We start from the raw sequence: 17,033 nt of genomic DNA, 5'->3' as shown, positions 1-17,033 counted from the left end.
TTTTTCCAGAATTAACCACCTAGAAAATACGCCACTTTAATGAGGAAAAATAATCATCAAGTGGTAAAGAATTATTATGTCATTTGGTCATGGGCAAGTTCTTGCGATGTAATAGTGGCTTCAATAAATCAATAAGCCTTCTAAAAAATAAAAAAAAATATGCTGTTACTTCATAATACAACTAATTCTCAGCTCTTATAAATACAATACATATATTAATACTCAGTTTCTTTGTTTTATTTGGTCGCTTAAAATTAGGCGAAAATCGACCACTTGAACCTTCAAGTCGCTCACACTCTAGGTTCATTTTCGTGTGCTTGAAAAAAGTTGCCTTTCATTTGTTTCAGGCTTCAAGCGAAAGTAGACCGAGACGCCTCTCTGTTTGCATAGAATTCAAGTTCAATTTTGCGTGTAAAAACGTGAAACTCGAGTCAGTGTAAGTTTGTATGAAAATGTTTACTAATTTTTTTGTTCGGGATAATTTGTCGACAAAAATTTGAGTAGCATCTAGCGGCGGAAACTGGAAGCGCTCGCGGCGCTATACGAAAGGGCGCATTTCTCTCTCCGGCCGCCAGGTTCGCCCGACAAGCAAAAAAATTATTTAATCGGGAGAGCTTCGCGAAGTCACGTGGTCTAGCGAAAACTACGCGGTATGCTTTTTTATAAAATCTACACGCTCAACTTGATGATTGCAATCCGCAGCAAATACGCCGTCCGCCTTTAATATTATCGAAAAAATTCATCCTCCGAAGGTTAAGGAACGTTATTCGGCCGTCCCACAGATGGCGTTCGGTTCAAAATGTGTCACAGTAACCGGCCAAAGTTTTGACATTTGCTATTTTAACAAAAAATGCCAACAATCGGGCTTTTGGTTAGTCAGAGATAATAGCCGATCGTAGACAAGCAGCGAAATGTTGTGAATTCAAAGAAACAATAAAAACTGTGTAGGTACTTACTTGGCAGTATATTTTTAAAAATCGATAGTGCTTTTGAACGAAATAAAATAAAGTTTGGTAAAAATAATTTGGCAAGTGTACCGTCGCCCCGTAGTGAAAAACTACATCAATAGCGTTACGCAATTTTTTAATTTCTACCAGGAGCGCATAAATTGGATGAGGTTAGCCTGGAAGCGATTCATATTTAAAGTTTTCATTTGTTTATTTTATAACGAGTAGGTGCCTAATTGCGTTATGCAAATATTTTTTCGGTATTTTTTTAATAGTAGGTGCAGGTACCTACACAGATGGTACCGGGTAGACGTCCTAGGTAGGCAGGTACTGACAGCGTGATTTAGCCCGTTTTCTAGGTTCGGTCCGTAGTGTTGTTTTATAACGTATGGATTGAAAATTTAAAAAAAACCGATCAATAATTTGGCACGGGTACCGTTGCCCCGTGGTGAAAAACAACATCAATAGCGTCACGCAAATTGATAAATTGTACCAAGTAGTAGAAGTAGTGGTAGTGGTAGGGGTAGGGGTAGGGGTAGTGGTAGTGGTAGTGGTAGTGGTAGGGGTAGGGGTAGGGGTAGTGGTAGGGGTACGGGTAGGGGTAGTGGTAGTGGTAGGGGTAGGGGTAGGAGTAGGGGAAGGGGTAGGGGTAGGGGTAGCGGTAGGGGTAGGGGTAGGGGTAGGGGTAGGGGTAGGGGTAGGGGTAGGGGTAGGGGTAGGGGTAGGGGTAGGGGTAGGGGTAGGGGTAGTGGTAGTGGTAGTGGTAGTGGTAGGGGTAGTGGTAGGGGTAGGGGTTGGGGTAGGGGAAGGGGTAGGGGTAGGGGTAGTGTAGTGGTAGTGGTAGATTTTAAATTTAAAAATAAAAAATTTCCAATAAGAGTTTTTACATTTTGCTTTTGTTTATAGAGCAATGTTTTTTTCCAAAATAAAACTCGCTGGGACTTTTGACGAGTGTCGGTGACAAAAACCGTACATACGATATGGGTATCAAATTACGCGTCTCGACTTACAAAATCCGAATGGCTCAGTGAAAAAATGATCAGAAAGCTCCTTGGCACTTTTTTTTCTCAAAATATCCATTTCTTTCTATCCATACATATATTTTAATATATTTGTGGTCACACACTCATAGTTTCATTTATATGCCAAAATACATATTACATTTTTAAAAGTTCTTAAATTTTGCGTGTTAATTGAGCAATTTTTTTTCCAAAATAACAACTTTTGAAGAATGTTGGTGACAAAAACCGTACATACGATATGGATATCAAATTACGCGTCTCGACTCACAGAATCCGAACGGCTCGGTGAAAAAATGATCGGTAAGCTCCTTGGCTCTTTTTTTTCTCAAAATATTCATTTCTTTCTAAACAAAAATATATTTTAATACATTTGTGGTCACACATTCATTGCTTTATTCACATGCAAGCATACATATTTTTCGTGTTAATTGAGCAATTTTTTTTTCCAAAATAACAACTTTTGAAGAATGTTGGTGACAAAAACCGTACATACGATATGGATATCAAATTACGCGTCTCGACTCACAGAATCCGAACGGCTCGGTGAAAAAATGATCAGTAAGCTCCTTGGCTCTTTTTTTTCTCAAAATATTCATTTCTTTCTAAACAAAAATATATTTTAATACATTTGTGGTCACACATTCATTGCTTTATTCACATGCAAGCATACATATTTTTCGTGTTAATTGAGCAATTTTTTTTTCCAAAATAACAACTTTTGAAGAATGTTGGTGACAAAAACCGTACATACGATATGGATATCAAATTACGCGTCTCGACTCACAGAATCCGAACGGCTCGGTGAAAAAATGATCAGTAAGCTCCTTGGCTCTTTTTTTTCTCAAAATATTCATTTCTTTCTAAACAAACATATATTTCAATACATTTGTGGTCACACATTCATTGCTTCATTCACATGCAAACATACATATTACATTTTTAAAAGTTTATAAATTTTGCGTATTTTTGAGGTTAGGTTAGGTTAGAACATGGAAAATAGGTATTTGAATCAAATCACAAACCAGTCTATACAAACCTAGCGTAGCCCACATACTTTTTGAAAACTGGGATGTAACTCTTAAGGGGACGCGAGCAGGCGTTATTAAAGGGGAAATTTACATTACTTAAAAAATTGTAGTCCCACACCCTCGCCTCATCTACATTCAAATACTACACCACGCAATTAATTTTTACCCATCAGTTGCCTGCAACGGGCAAAAAGCTAGTGTTTTCATTAAAGCACACTTTATACGGGAAAAATAGTTTAGCCTTTTAAATAACGGGAAAGGCTTTGCTCTCCGATTTCTTCTACTTCTACAAACAAAAGTGTCTGTGGCGGGCGGGGTGGATATGATTTGTGTACAAATCTACAGTTTTATTCAGAGATTGATTACATTTTGTACACTTGATCTTCAAAATAAGAGGAAGGTAACTGTCTACACAAGATTTCACAAAACACACTTATTACCCTTTTCCATCCTTAAAATCAGAATGTTGATACTTTAAATTTTACACACTTGCCGTTCAAAATAAGATTAAAACTTTCCTGTCTATTTCGAAAAACTCCAAGGCCCTTGCACCGCCCGGGACTTCAGCCAGAATTTTATATAAATATCTCTCAATAAACTTTCCAACTATATTAAGTGAAATAACCTTTTCCTTTCGGCTTTGAGAAATTTGCAAGGAATTTAACCTTGTTGTGAGAAGAAAATATGTTAAAATAAAAGAAGAAAAATAAATAATAATTATTATTTGAATAGCGCTAGTTCTGTGAAAAACCTTAGGGGCGCTGTCAAAATATAACTTTTATTAGGCTCTATCTAATTATGTACAAAAAGATACAAAAACAATTCTTATCTGCTAGGGCACTTCAGAAAAACAGCATTTAATTAAAAAGTTTAAGCTTGGAGAAGATACGATTGTAATTATTTTACATTCGCTTATTTTTTCCTCTTTTACCATTGACATTACATCTAGAAGATAAATGTCCAAATGAGAGTTTTTTAAATTTATTTTAAATAGTTGTCTTTTCATTGTTTGGACTGGAATTGTTTTTATTAAATAATCTTACAAGCTTTAATATGTGAAAACTTATCGGCCTGCCTTCAGTATTCATAAAAGTAATGTATTCATGATTTAATTATGAATAAGTAGGGTGTAAAATGTTAAGTTTACGATCGAAACTTTGCTTGTGTTGTGATGGAGGACTTGCATACAGCTGAGGAATTGAATACACTATGCCTTGGTGGGACCCAAATGCGATGCCAACAAAAAACAATATTAATAAAATTGATTTATCTGTGTTTCGTGACCAGATCTGAATATCCAGGTACTTCCTCTACCTCTTCTCCATCCCCACCCTAATACCTCCAGTATCGACGGCTTCAGACCATATAATAAAGTTATTTACACAGTTGAGAGCAGTTGGTACTCTTGTGCGGTACTCACAAAAATATATATGTGTTTAATCTTAACAGACCGTAAGAATGATGAAATTAGTCAATATTAAAATAGAATAAAACAGTAATCGATGTATTGTTATTCTTCTGGGGACATAAAATATTTTATTCTGGAGAAAATATTTTAATTGCATTACAATAAAAACATTTCATTCATATACATAATGGCAGTTAGTATAAAACGCTCTAATCGGCCGCTGGCGCTGGTGTAGTTGGATATCAAGCCTGCCAATATCCTTGTGCGATGGCGATGTTTTTGCAATTCTTGTTTACAAAAAAAAAATAATATTATTAATAAAGATGTTGTATTGTGCTTTTATGCTCCTCGAAAATATCTTGATTTAGATTTCCAAGTGATAATAGTTTTTGAAAAAAAAGTGGACTGATTAAAAATACATTGACTATGTGATGCCCTTGAAATCTGGTACAATCGTAAGTATAGTCTACTTTGAACACACAGTTATTTTAATAGCAATGGAAAAATAAATAATCACGATTTCTTTTCAACATTTTCGCATAGCATATCGTCTGAAAATTGCTTTCTCTGTCACAAGCCACTAATCTGAAAAAAAGGTATTTCTTAAATTATTCTGTCAGTATTCGTACATAGGAAAACCATCTGAAATAGGTCACACCACGCCTCAACGTTTCCCAATTACTCATAGTACGAGAGCCCACGACCAAAATTTTTGTCTCATAGCAATACGGCCAAAACCGCATCAAATCGATAGATACGATTATCCTGAACTCGAAAATACCAATATCAGACATTTTCCGCGTAGCGTTTGATCTGACCGAATTTTCAAAATTGTCAAAGAATTTTACCGAACTGCATCATAGCAATATGTCTGATTTGCAGACTGTAGTTGAATGATAGTTCTGAGATACCGGAAACATATTTTTCAGACGTTAGTGGTGTAGCGCAAACCCGTAAAATCACTTAAAAAAATTTAAAATGAGACAAAAAAAATGTCTCATAGCAATACGTCTGAAAATCTTTTTTATTAGTAAATTTTGGTTATTTGATGCGAACAAAACAATTTTCAGACGGAAATGTGAACGCATTAAATTTTGAGACCGTTTTGAAAATGTTAACAAATTTTACCGATCGGTATCATAGCAATATGTCTGAAAATTGTTGGACATGATAAAATAAGTTGTCCACATGTGCAAAAAATTTATATCAGACAAATTAAGTGTAGCACCTTCTCTATCAGACAACTTTTCGATACTCAGATATCATTTAAAAATCGTATTGAGGCATCTTGAATTTTCTGAGGCTGTTGAAATTAAATACTGATTGATTTGATAGTTTTGGTTTTATTTAAAGCACACTTGAGTAACTTTTACAAAAGAAATAAGTAATGACATCTGTCATCTGTCAAAGTACATATAATAGACAAGGGAGATTCTTGAATATCTATGAAGGCTGTAAATTTAAAAAAAACATTTAACAGAGGCGTCGGCCAGGCGACTCCGAAACGTTATTTTCGTTTTTGGGAGTATATGCTACACTTAAAGTGTCTGAAAACAGGTTTTTGGTAATCATGGCAGCAATACGAAAAGTTGAAAAAAAAAATTATCCGTATTGCTATGATACAGGTCGGCTAAATTTGTTGACATTTTCAAAAATGCGCTCAGGCTATATGCTACGCGCAAAATGTCTGAAAACAAACTTTTTCGTAATACAATTATAAAATCTATGTACATTTTCACTATCAGACATATTGCTATAATACCGACTGTCTTTTTTTTTTGACACAGCAGAAATGGCCTCCCACGCAGTTGCTACACTTTCGACCGTTACTACACACCTAGTCGGGTTCGGAATCATACAATCTAACGATTTTATAGGGTTTTTGCAGTATTGCTATGAGACATGGTTTTGGTCGTGGGCTCTCGTACTATCACTATGTACTTACTATTTCTCGATTATTTTTTTCAATAACTCCCTGCACTCCATCCACCATAATTATGAATATTTTTTTTTAATGGCTTTAAATCCTTAAAACAATATCTCGTAATCCGTATCACAGTTTTCACATCATGCACATGTTTTCCAACCACACCAGCGCCATCTATTTAGAGATTTCCAAATTATCTGCCATATAAACGCATCATCCTAATAATATATCTTAACAATCTAACATGTTGATTACCCTTTATTGAATTCGTATAATAATATTATTATATTATTTAAAATATCTTTAATTTCCAGTTATATTAACCGCATTAAAATACACAAGAATATTAGACGACACGAATTAAACTTATTTTATAACACTTTTAAGTCAAAAATAAATAAACATTTTTACATGGACGAACTTACAAATACAATCAATATATTAAAGTTCTAAATGTGTTTTTATATCACGTTTAGATACGCCTAAAAATATCGTTAGAAACATGATGACTTACTTAGTATCAATATAACTGATATGAATTGAAAGGTACCAATAAATAGTACCAATAGCAAACACGAATAATTACAAATACCAATAACAAACAAGAATAATTATAAAAATCTCCAACTTCTGACATGTCCTATAAATTCTAATGGCAGTATGCTCCACTAGTGCCTTCTAGCGGCGTGAGTCATTCGGCTTGGTTTTCTTTCATACATTTTAATGATGTTTTTGTGAAATATTTATTTATTTTAGTTATTAAATTTCATTATGGAAATCGACAGGAAAAATTTACTAGGTAACCTATGTCCGACCATACTGCTTTTTTGTTCATAATTAAGATAAATAACATATATCTAAAAGCTGCTATTAAGTTTGTATTAACAGTCATAAGCCTACACCGCCAGCGGGTGCTATATAAACTCAATTATTTGCCGAAATTGTTGGGAAGGTAGGACAATGCCACACTTTACCTCAAGAGGTAAAAGTTGTCAGCCAATACAAGTAAATGCTGCCAATATTTTACTGGAGCTGGGCATATTATTAATATTCTAGGGTATTTGACAAAAGTGAGCAAAATATAGCGAATATTGATTTATTATTTGCAGTGTTTGTGTGTTTTTTACTTCGAGCAATGAGTTTTGTCATTTTATGTACGCGTTCGCTAAATGCGCCCAATTCCAACGCACTAGCCCAACGTGTACAGAACACTTGGCCGTTGCATTCGTTGGCCGCCAACGTTGGCCGGTCACCCTGATTAACGACATGACCGTTTTAAACGGCCAATGTTGGCCCATTGGCCAGTTGGCGTCAATGTTAGTCCAATGCATTATGCGAACGTGTACCAGTCCCATGAAAAAATTAATAGTAATAATTGTTGGATTATTTACACTTCGCAAAAAAAATAATTTCAACGAAAGCATCAAAGATATTAGGAAAGCATGTAAACTAGATCTGACAGTAATTTTATGTAATTGGCATGGTAAGACCGTATCAAAAGGGATATCTCCTTTAACACGACTGCATCTGTTCGTTTAAAATATAATGTTTTAAAGACAGAAAAAATTGTAAACATTATTGGCTGAGAATAGAGCAAAAAAAAACCTTTTATGACCTTATTGAATAAATTTAACAAAAATAAATGTAATCCCCCTACTATCAGGATGAGCTAACCTGCTGAGACTTACATTAGAAATTATTTGCTATTTTTATCATTCTAATAACATTTATTTTCAAAGGCACACCAAATTAATTTTTGTGTAAATTCCGATTTGAAAACTAAGTTTTAGTACAGATTTCAGAATATTAATGGTATTCCCAAGTGATAGTATCGGAACAACTTGTTCCGGAGATCATTGGAAATTAAAAATATTGAGTTCCAAAAATAATGAAAAGCATCAGCTAAGATTACGAAAGGAACACTTAGTTTGGACATGTACGTAAGACTATCGTAGAAACACTATTTGAGTTGGACCATGTCAAGAGTCAGAATAATAGAAGAGTATGTATAAGACGATGTATGAATGTGAATAAAGCAAGAAAGGTGTGCAGATCCATATCCATTCTCTCTGCCTACACCTGGGAAGAAACATTATGATGGGAAGTTGGGTGAAAACATTCAAATTTTTTCCGTCGATATAAATTACGGTTATTCAAAAATTATTTTAGAAATTAACTCAAATGTTACAACAAGCATTGTAATATTTGTGGTGATTTCCCTATTCACAAAGTTTTTAGATGATCACTAGTATTTTTCGTATCACTTAGAAAGTCAGTTGTCAGTTGACAGGCCATGTGATGACACCGCTGATGCTGTGAGTGTGACTCCAGCTTCAGTCATACTCCTGCCAGCTGAAGGAGGGACCTCACATGTTTCCCGAGGATCTCTTCTGCTCGTCCAAGCGCCCGTTGCGTCCACTAATGGTGGCCCTCTCCGTCTGCTCTCTGAAAAAAGACATAATAAACATTTAAAAACTTCTCGCCAATACACATTAATCAGTATGCACTGTAAGTCTTCGTTATACGACGACATGCAAATATTAGGGGCTTCAAATTTATTTTCTAATGCTTTTATTTGAGTTTCACTTCATTCTACAACATTACCTTTGCAAAGCTAATCACCGAAGACCTGTAATTCTGAAATTCAAACGACACATGTTTTTTTTTAAAAGAAAGACGAATTTTCCTTGATTACGAATAACCTGACAATATTTGAAAATCTTTTACTACGACCCACAGTAAGCGGAAAATGTTTCTCGTGTCGTGATGGAGGACATAGCCAGCCGAGAAATTGAACGTACGACGCCTGGGGGGCCCAAACGCGATAACAACTCATATATATTTTCATTTTCATACAAAAAAGAAAACAACAATATTAGTAATTAATTTTATGTTTTACATTACGTGCTTTACTAGGCATTACCTCTTCTGAAGTATGTGATAAGATTGCACAGTGAAAATATTTTTTCATTAGAAGTGTTAAGTTTTATTTATTTATTTATTACACGCCCTAGTGGGCTTTTCTTTAAAAAATACAAGAATTTTGTACCAGAGTAAACACTTAAAAATTAATACAATAAAGAAAAATGTAAACATAATGGCAAAAATGAATCCTCACGCATATAATTGAATTTAAAAGATTCAACAAAACAAAACAGTAGAAACGGAGAATTTATATGGGTATATAGGTCTATTTGTGTCTAGAAGAATAAAAGTGATAGAATATACAACATTTATACTGATTAGTTTTCAAATTAAATATATTACCCAGATCAGAATATTTGTTTACGAGATTGTGAAGTCTCGGAATCGGAGAATTTTGGTAAGCTAGTGTCCTAGTGTTATTGAAGTAAAAAGGTAAGAAATGTCGGCATGATTTTTTGGGAACATGGATATTGATACATTGAAGTAATTCGGGACAGTCAATTTTAAAATGTAGTATTCTTAAACAGTATTAAATCTGTGCTTATTCTTCTTTCTGAATGTTTCAATAGAGACATGTTAGTGAAATATAAAATTTAGATTGATATTGATGGAGAAGAATCAATAAAGTATTTAGAATTTAAATGAAGAAGTTTTATTAGTGGTATATATATTAGTTATTGATATAGTATGTTATATATATTCCAGTGTGGAAGATACTCTCAGTATCGCCCTGGTGTAAGACGTAACATTCGTAAATGAAACTTTGCTTGAAATGGCTTAGGCCGTGTTTGGCAACAGATCTGAATAGCCAGGTACTTCCCCACCTTCTTGTTCCCCATCTTCTTCCCTCCCCATTACCTTCACCCTCAAATATTTTGGGGATGCCATAGTCTCACTGACTTCAGACGGTTGGGAGCAGTTGGGACTCTTGTGCTGTTTCACATTTAAAAAAAATATACTAAAGAAAGTATATTACTACATTCTTCTCTTAAACACAAAATATTAATGCTGTTTTTGAACATAATTTCTATTTAGAAGTCAAGTTAAAAAAGTAATTAAGTAAAATCGCAAAGTGTGCTCTAAAATTATAAAAACACGCCTGATTCTGTTATTCAACATATAGATAATCAAAAAAATATTTTAGTTTATACAGCTGCTGAAAATATATCTACGGGTCAACTGCATTGCGGTTCCAATTCCCATTTTATTTTTCGACGCACTGATATCAGACTATAACATTTGAATTTCAGCAATAAATTATTGTTTTAAACCTTTTTTGACACAGCTTTGAAATATTTGCAAGAGATGTCGCTGCTATCTTATTTCTTTTAGCAATAATATCGGGAAAATATAAAATTTAGCGAAGGCGCTTACCTTTTAAATTCCGTTAGCGCCATCCCTCGGAATGGCGTGGCATTATGCTTAAAAGCAACTGAAAGAGAGACGGAAGTTCCTCGGCAATCCCTTGTGGTCCCATTGCGTCCCCTCATCCAGCAAAGTAGATACCTGTTTTAATGCAACATAATCACAATTTAAGCATTAAATTAGGAAATATTGTCATAGGAAACTGCCAGAAGACAAATGATTGTTACCTCTAATAGTATCATTAGAACAAAGATGAATTCACAATAAGTCAGCAAAAAATAAATAAAACAACGACAAATTCTTCCGTTCTAAGTAGGTGTCACGCTGAAGGAATCCAGACATACTACAAAATTTTGTCTACTATTACAACGCGATAAGCGGTGCGCGTAGACCGTATTCGGTAGTTTTAGTTAGAGCGTTTGGAGAGTTGGAGGTCAGTTGGAGGTAAAAAAGCGGAATATATTTTTTTACTTCATGCCTTATCTAAAAATAATACATCAATGGATCCAGATTAATTTTTCACGTAATTCGAATGTCATAATTCCTTCCAATTTTGATATGGGTTTAGTTCTATTTGGGTCACAAGAGTTGTCAAATTAATTCGTTGATTTTGTTCGCAACAAGACACGAAAAGATTGAAAAGAAAATCCATATGTTATAAAAATAAAAACTGATTTATTTCGTTATTGTGGTTAAAATCGTTTAAACATTGCATTTGTCGTGGGTAAATGGAATAAACTAAGATAATTACCTATTTAATAAAATTATTTCTACGCTTTACACTTTTTTCTTTCAGAAAAGCTTTATTTATTAGGTTAAAGGAATTTTATTTAAGAAATTTCACTTTCTTAACTTAAATAAGTACATACAAGTAGTTTTCTAATTTTGTTCTGATAACTTAAGATTAAAAAGTTTTTTTAAATACATTTATACTCTCCGTTGGTTATCTGGAAGGAGATTGTATATTTGTACCTACACCCTCGTGGCCAATGCCTCTTTTACCAGTTTCAGTCCTTACAGTATGTGTGTACAATTTGTTATGTTGCCTAGTATAATGTATATTTGTATTTGTAGATTAGGAGGCATATGTTGTATTTGTACAATTTTCTTATTTTCAAGAGTTTCATTTCCTGATATAGTTTTTTTGTTGAGTGTGCGGGTTATTATTGAAGAGTTTTTTAATAACTTTGTTCTGTATTGTTTGTAAATTATTTAGGTATGTAATGTATGTGTTTCCCCATATTTCTATTAAATAATTTAGATGGGACTGGATAGTTTCTATTATCTATGCTAGTTCTAAGTTTATTTATAAGATCATTAGTTGCAGAAAGAGTGTTATACTTTTTTTCTGAAACCGTATTGTTTGGCATACAGAAATGATTTTTTTTTCAGAATGTTGTTTAGCCTATCGTATATTACTCTTTCGTATATTTTTGATAGAATTGGTAGGACAGAAATGGGCCTGTAGTTTGATGTTTGAGTTTTCAAATTCCCTTTATATATTGGGATAACCCTTGCGATTTTACAAGCTGCATTTTAATGAAGGATATAGAACGTATAACTCAGCTTATAGCTTGTTTATAAATATAGCTTTAAGGGTAATACACGAATAAAAAAATCTCATACAGATAGCTCAAAAATTATCATAATAATTTATTGCGTCTTGAGTTACGCTAAGGGCTATTTCCTTACGGCTTCTGACAAACAATTAAAAAATGCTTTCTTCATTGCACTTTTCTTCTACAGTACAGTAATTAATGTGAAGGCAATTACATTATTAATTAATTAAGATACAATTAAGGTCATATGCTCCATGAAACATAATTACATTTTCTAACATTCACCCATCCAAGATATAACTGCAGATAGCACTGGGCAATAACAACCAACTATTTCTGCAACGCGTCATAAAGTTTTGCTTGGAAGGAAAATATAAGCAATTAAATGAGAGCAAGTCTAAAAATGGTTATGACCCATAACAATGAATCAAATACACTTAATCTCTCTTGACGTTCAAATCCCCCAAGGAGCAGTTTATTTGCTTGTGTCCGTTTCGATGATGTCTTCCCGCCATGAATATAATGGTTCAACTATATCGTTCTAGATATTTATTGCTGCGGTCTTTGATGCAATATATCTACGGAGTCTTGAAACCGACACAACTTAAAAACTATACCTATTTTATATTTTTTTACAAATACACCTATTTGTATTATATATGTAAGGATTTCAATCCCACAAACTCTTCAATCTCGCATGATCCGCAAAATTTTGTTAGAAAAATAGCCTTTAACAAATCAACAGCCGGTAAAAAACAATGTTGTTTAACTGTAATAGATGTACTTAGTTGCGAGTTCAAATCCCGGCGTGCGCAAGTCAAATTTATTTGTATGGTTTGTGTTATTACACAACTAACTCATTTAAAATATTACTCTTAGAATCGCCATGGTATAACACCACCATTCTGAATTGAAACGTTGCTTAAAATTGCTTTGATCCTGTTTGGTGACCAAGTACTTCCTAACCTTCCTCTTCCCCATCTCCTTCCACATACCATAATAATTGGGGATGCCATAGTCTCACTGGTATTTACAGGTACAGGAGTTAACCGCTAATTCCAATCCGGATTGGGTAGGAACGACATATATTTAGTTTATTAACTACTGTAATATAATCCAATTTCAGAAAAATGCGTACCTCTATGTCTTAGTGTGTACGCGTGATTAGCATAAGAAATTGATAGAATGCATTGTCATCGACAACCAGCCTATCTGCCGTGTTATAGTTTGTTCGGATTTTAGCGGATAAATTTCTACTTCCAAGATTAGCATTCAATCATTCTCAAAAACAGAATCGAAATTCAAGTAGGTAGATGATTTCAAAAACATAATCATACCCTTACCCTGTGCTTGGTGGGAAATAATAATCTAATAGTATGTTTATACTATGTACTATGTAGTATATCACTAAAAAAAACAAACAAAAACTTAAATATAATATGTTGTAATATTATGATAACGATTAATAATTAAAATGTGATATGTGCGGGTTCCGACATGCGCTTAAATAGTGCAGGTTACTCGGGAGGCGGGTTTGGGAACCGCTGCCAAGGGAACCATTTATTGGATAACCAAAACCCCTGCCATAAGTCACTCCAAAGTGGTTGGCTACGTTTGGTGATTTAGTAGGGGTTCCCGGGTTCATCGGGTGAGGTGTGTTCATGATTTGTCTACCCACTGGCTGCGTGGCGTTCCGGATGGGGAGGGGCTGGTTAACTAAGACCCTTTGACCTATCATGACCTATATGACCCCATCGCCTTGCGCCGTAGTGGGACGAATATATTCATATGTCTGTAACTCCTGGACACACTACTTCCTAGATTCCTACCAAACCCTCATCCCATTTTCCTTTCCAGAACTGCCTCTCCTTCCTTTCATTAAAAAGACTCCACACACAGCATCCCCAAAGATGACAAAGTGCCTGAGGGAAATATTTTTTATCAGAGCGTTTAATCTAAAAAAAGTGAGGATAAGAACTCTGGCCTAATTTTTTTTAAACTTGCACAAAATTATAAAAATAGACTCGTCCAGACTAGTCTTCTTTTTCAAACCCCTGAGCAGTTCTTACTCAACAATCCCTTTAACCCATTACCTCCATGATTTTATTTTTATTTTTATAAACTTGAATCATCATTATAACCCGATAGTATAGACTTAAAGGAGAGCCCAAAATCAGTTTTAGAATTTTCCGCCCGCCCACCCTCTCACCGGAGCGTCTAGAAAATTGATGCCTAAACGCAACGCTTGGAGGTAACCCCCCTAAGCAAAATTTACGTCAAGTATTGGTAAAATGCAGTAAACTGTATGATTTATATTGATAATTTAAAATAAATAGTTGCCATTGTTTATAATTCAATGAAAATACAATTTATAAATGGAAAATACACAAAATAACAAAAAATTCAATATTAGAAAAAACCTTCTAGAATGAGGAAAACTAACCAAATCTAACCAAATTATTCTCTAAGTGATACCGTTCGAAGCAGTCAAAATGAAGGGCGCGGTCGCAGGCCCGGCATCGATAGACTGCTGGATTTTTTTTACATAGAGCACAACGAATTCGAGATTCGCCACGATATGTCACACGATTCCCATCTTCTGCGTCATGGCCTTCTTCCTTCACACGAGAATCAACGAATTCGGCATTGACCTGATTTGGAAAAGACAATAAAATAGTACGGGTAACCTCCACACGGAATGCCTTCTGGGAAGGTTTTCTCTGTCGCCTAGTCATCTGGTTTCCCATATCATGCTCGTACTTCCTAAAGAAGCATAGCAACTTCCATCCATTTAAAAAAGTGCTGCTCAGGCAAGATGCAAATAAAGGCCAGTACCACTTCTTTCACCGAATTTTAACCCGATAATTTTGTATACCATTATCATGGAGGTCTACCCCACCCATTCCCAAATTATAATTTCGTGTTGGCACGCTGGGCAACCGATTTTTTTTTGCATGCTTCCTTCAAAACTTTGCCTTTTTTGTCTTTCTTCAATTTCTGCCAACTCTGCACTTGACTTACTGGCTCCATTCGATCATAGTTCATGGCCACTGTTACTTCACGGTTGTCCTAACCAACGGCATACGAGGATTTGGCTTTCTACGTCTACCACCGCATCAAATTCACCTGCTAGGTAAATGTTCGCTATGCGCAAGGGAAATATAGAAGAAAATGTTACCTTTAGGCAATTACTTTCCTGTTTTCAACTTGCCTGAAGCTTCAAGGTTAGGGAAGCGAACTGGCTTACATATGCCAGTAGCGCACATTCTCTTATCCTTCAGGATACACATCAAATGGTGAGATGTGAAGAAATTGTCCAGAAATAACTCATGGCGTGCGGGGAACTCTATATATTCCATCATAGTCAGTACGAAGGATAATCTTTGACCTAATACGGGGTCATATGTATCAGATGCTCAGGAATATGACATTGCTTGGAAACAGGTAGCCTTCGGAGGAAGCAAGACACCAAATCTCGTAGTCAACTTTGATTGGCTTATTCTTAATGTACATCTTGCAATAATGTCGACCGAAATATGGCACCATTTGCTCGTCGATGAAAAGTTTGTGTGCAAAAACATCAAATACAAATAAAGATGGAACGTTAGTCATTATCATACCTTAGCCATTCTGTTGGTTATATCTAGATTGTTGTTTTCGCAAAAATGTATAAAGCGCTTTATAAGCTCGAAATGTGGACGTTGGTTCCTTTTTTGATGACGCTTACACCCAAGGTCGGGTCAGACGAATAATAATCTGTGGTAGATGGCAATGTATTGTAGCCGGTCAACACAGAAACCAAGAAAACGCTTCAATTCGTATATATCTTACTGGAATTCGGTATTGGTTTTAAATCGAGCGTATTTGATCATCCTCTCAAGAATAAACTGAATCACTTCGTCATCAAAGAATAATGAAAACACTTGAAAAGCATTATAAGACTTCAGCTTTTCGTACATATCTTTATGCACCACATTCAGCGGTTCAGAAACGCAACAGTTTACTGTAGTTTTAATATTTTGGCTGGTGGTGTATTTGAAATAGATATTCGCAAGGTATTATGACTCGCACCAGAGGATGTCGAAGGCTGATTCCAGTCAAGTCGTGATATGCCATCAAATCATCGTCAATCAGCTCTTAGTCCGTCTGTTCATCGAAATTCTCTGTTTAAAAATATCCGTAAACTGCAGACTAACTATTATTTTTAGTAAAAATCACCCATAAAAACACAACAAAACCGTATTATTTGAAGGCAAGCTAACCAAAAACATATGAAAACACTGTCACAGCTAACCTCCAAACGTTGCGCGCAGGCATCACCTGATTTCAGTGACATCCAGCGGTCATCTTATGCATATAATACTATGTTGAAACAGTGTTGTCGACTATTTCATCTTTTGATAACAATATGTGATTCACACATGTTTTATTTTTTTCCGTTTTAAATTTTTTTTTTTTTCAAAATGGGTCTGTTTTCAGGGCTTTAGTAAAAAAAATATTAAAAATAGAATAATTAATAAAATTTATTAAACTTTGTTAATTATTGAAAGCTAACATACCAATCTGTAAATGCTGCATAACAACTTGGTGTGATTTAGCTTTATTCACAGTGAAAAGAAATCATACTTTTCATCTATTTTTTTGATGCCTATAGACATCGTCATGGAGGTAATGGGTTAAAGGCTTAAAAGGTATTTAGGAAAGTTAGCGAGTCGCACTAAACATCACTAGTTCAAAAATCTTCAAAGAGCACACTGAAAAGTCTTAATTAAATTGTATGTACTTATGTTCTGGTACCTACTTAATAAACGTAGGAACTTGAGAAGAACAACGTAATTATATAGTTGTTTGA

General features: G+C 34.7%; 1 pseudogene; it reads right to left on the bottom strand.

Annotated features, from left to right (window-relative positions):
* Window positions 1–8,698: 8,698 nt before the first annotated feature.
* The window catches only part of LOC149426145 (neuropeptide CCHamide-1 receptor-like), a 197,672-nt pseudogene continuing 189,337 nt past the window's right edge, over window positions 8,699–17,033 (bottom strand).

This window comes from Hesperophylax consimilis, chromosome 1, assembly GCF_061612785.1.
Source record: "Hesperophylax consimilis isolate HC1 chromosome 1, BYU_Hcon_1.0, whole genome shotgun sequence".
NCBI lineage: Eukaryota > Metazoa > Arthropoda > Insecta > Trichoptera > Limnephilidae > Hesperophylax > Hesperophylax consimilis.
This window is presented reverse-complemented; position numbering and strand designations above follow the sequence as displayed.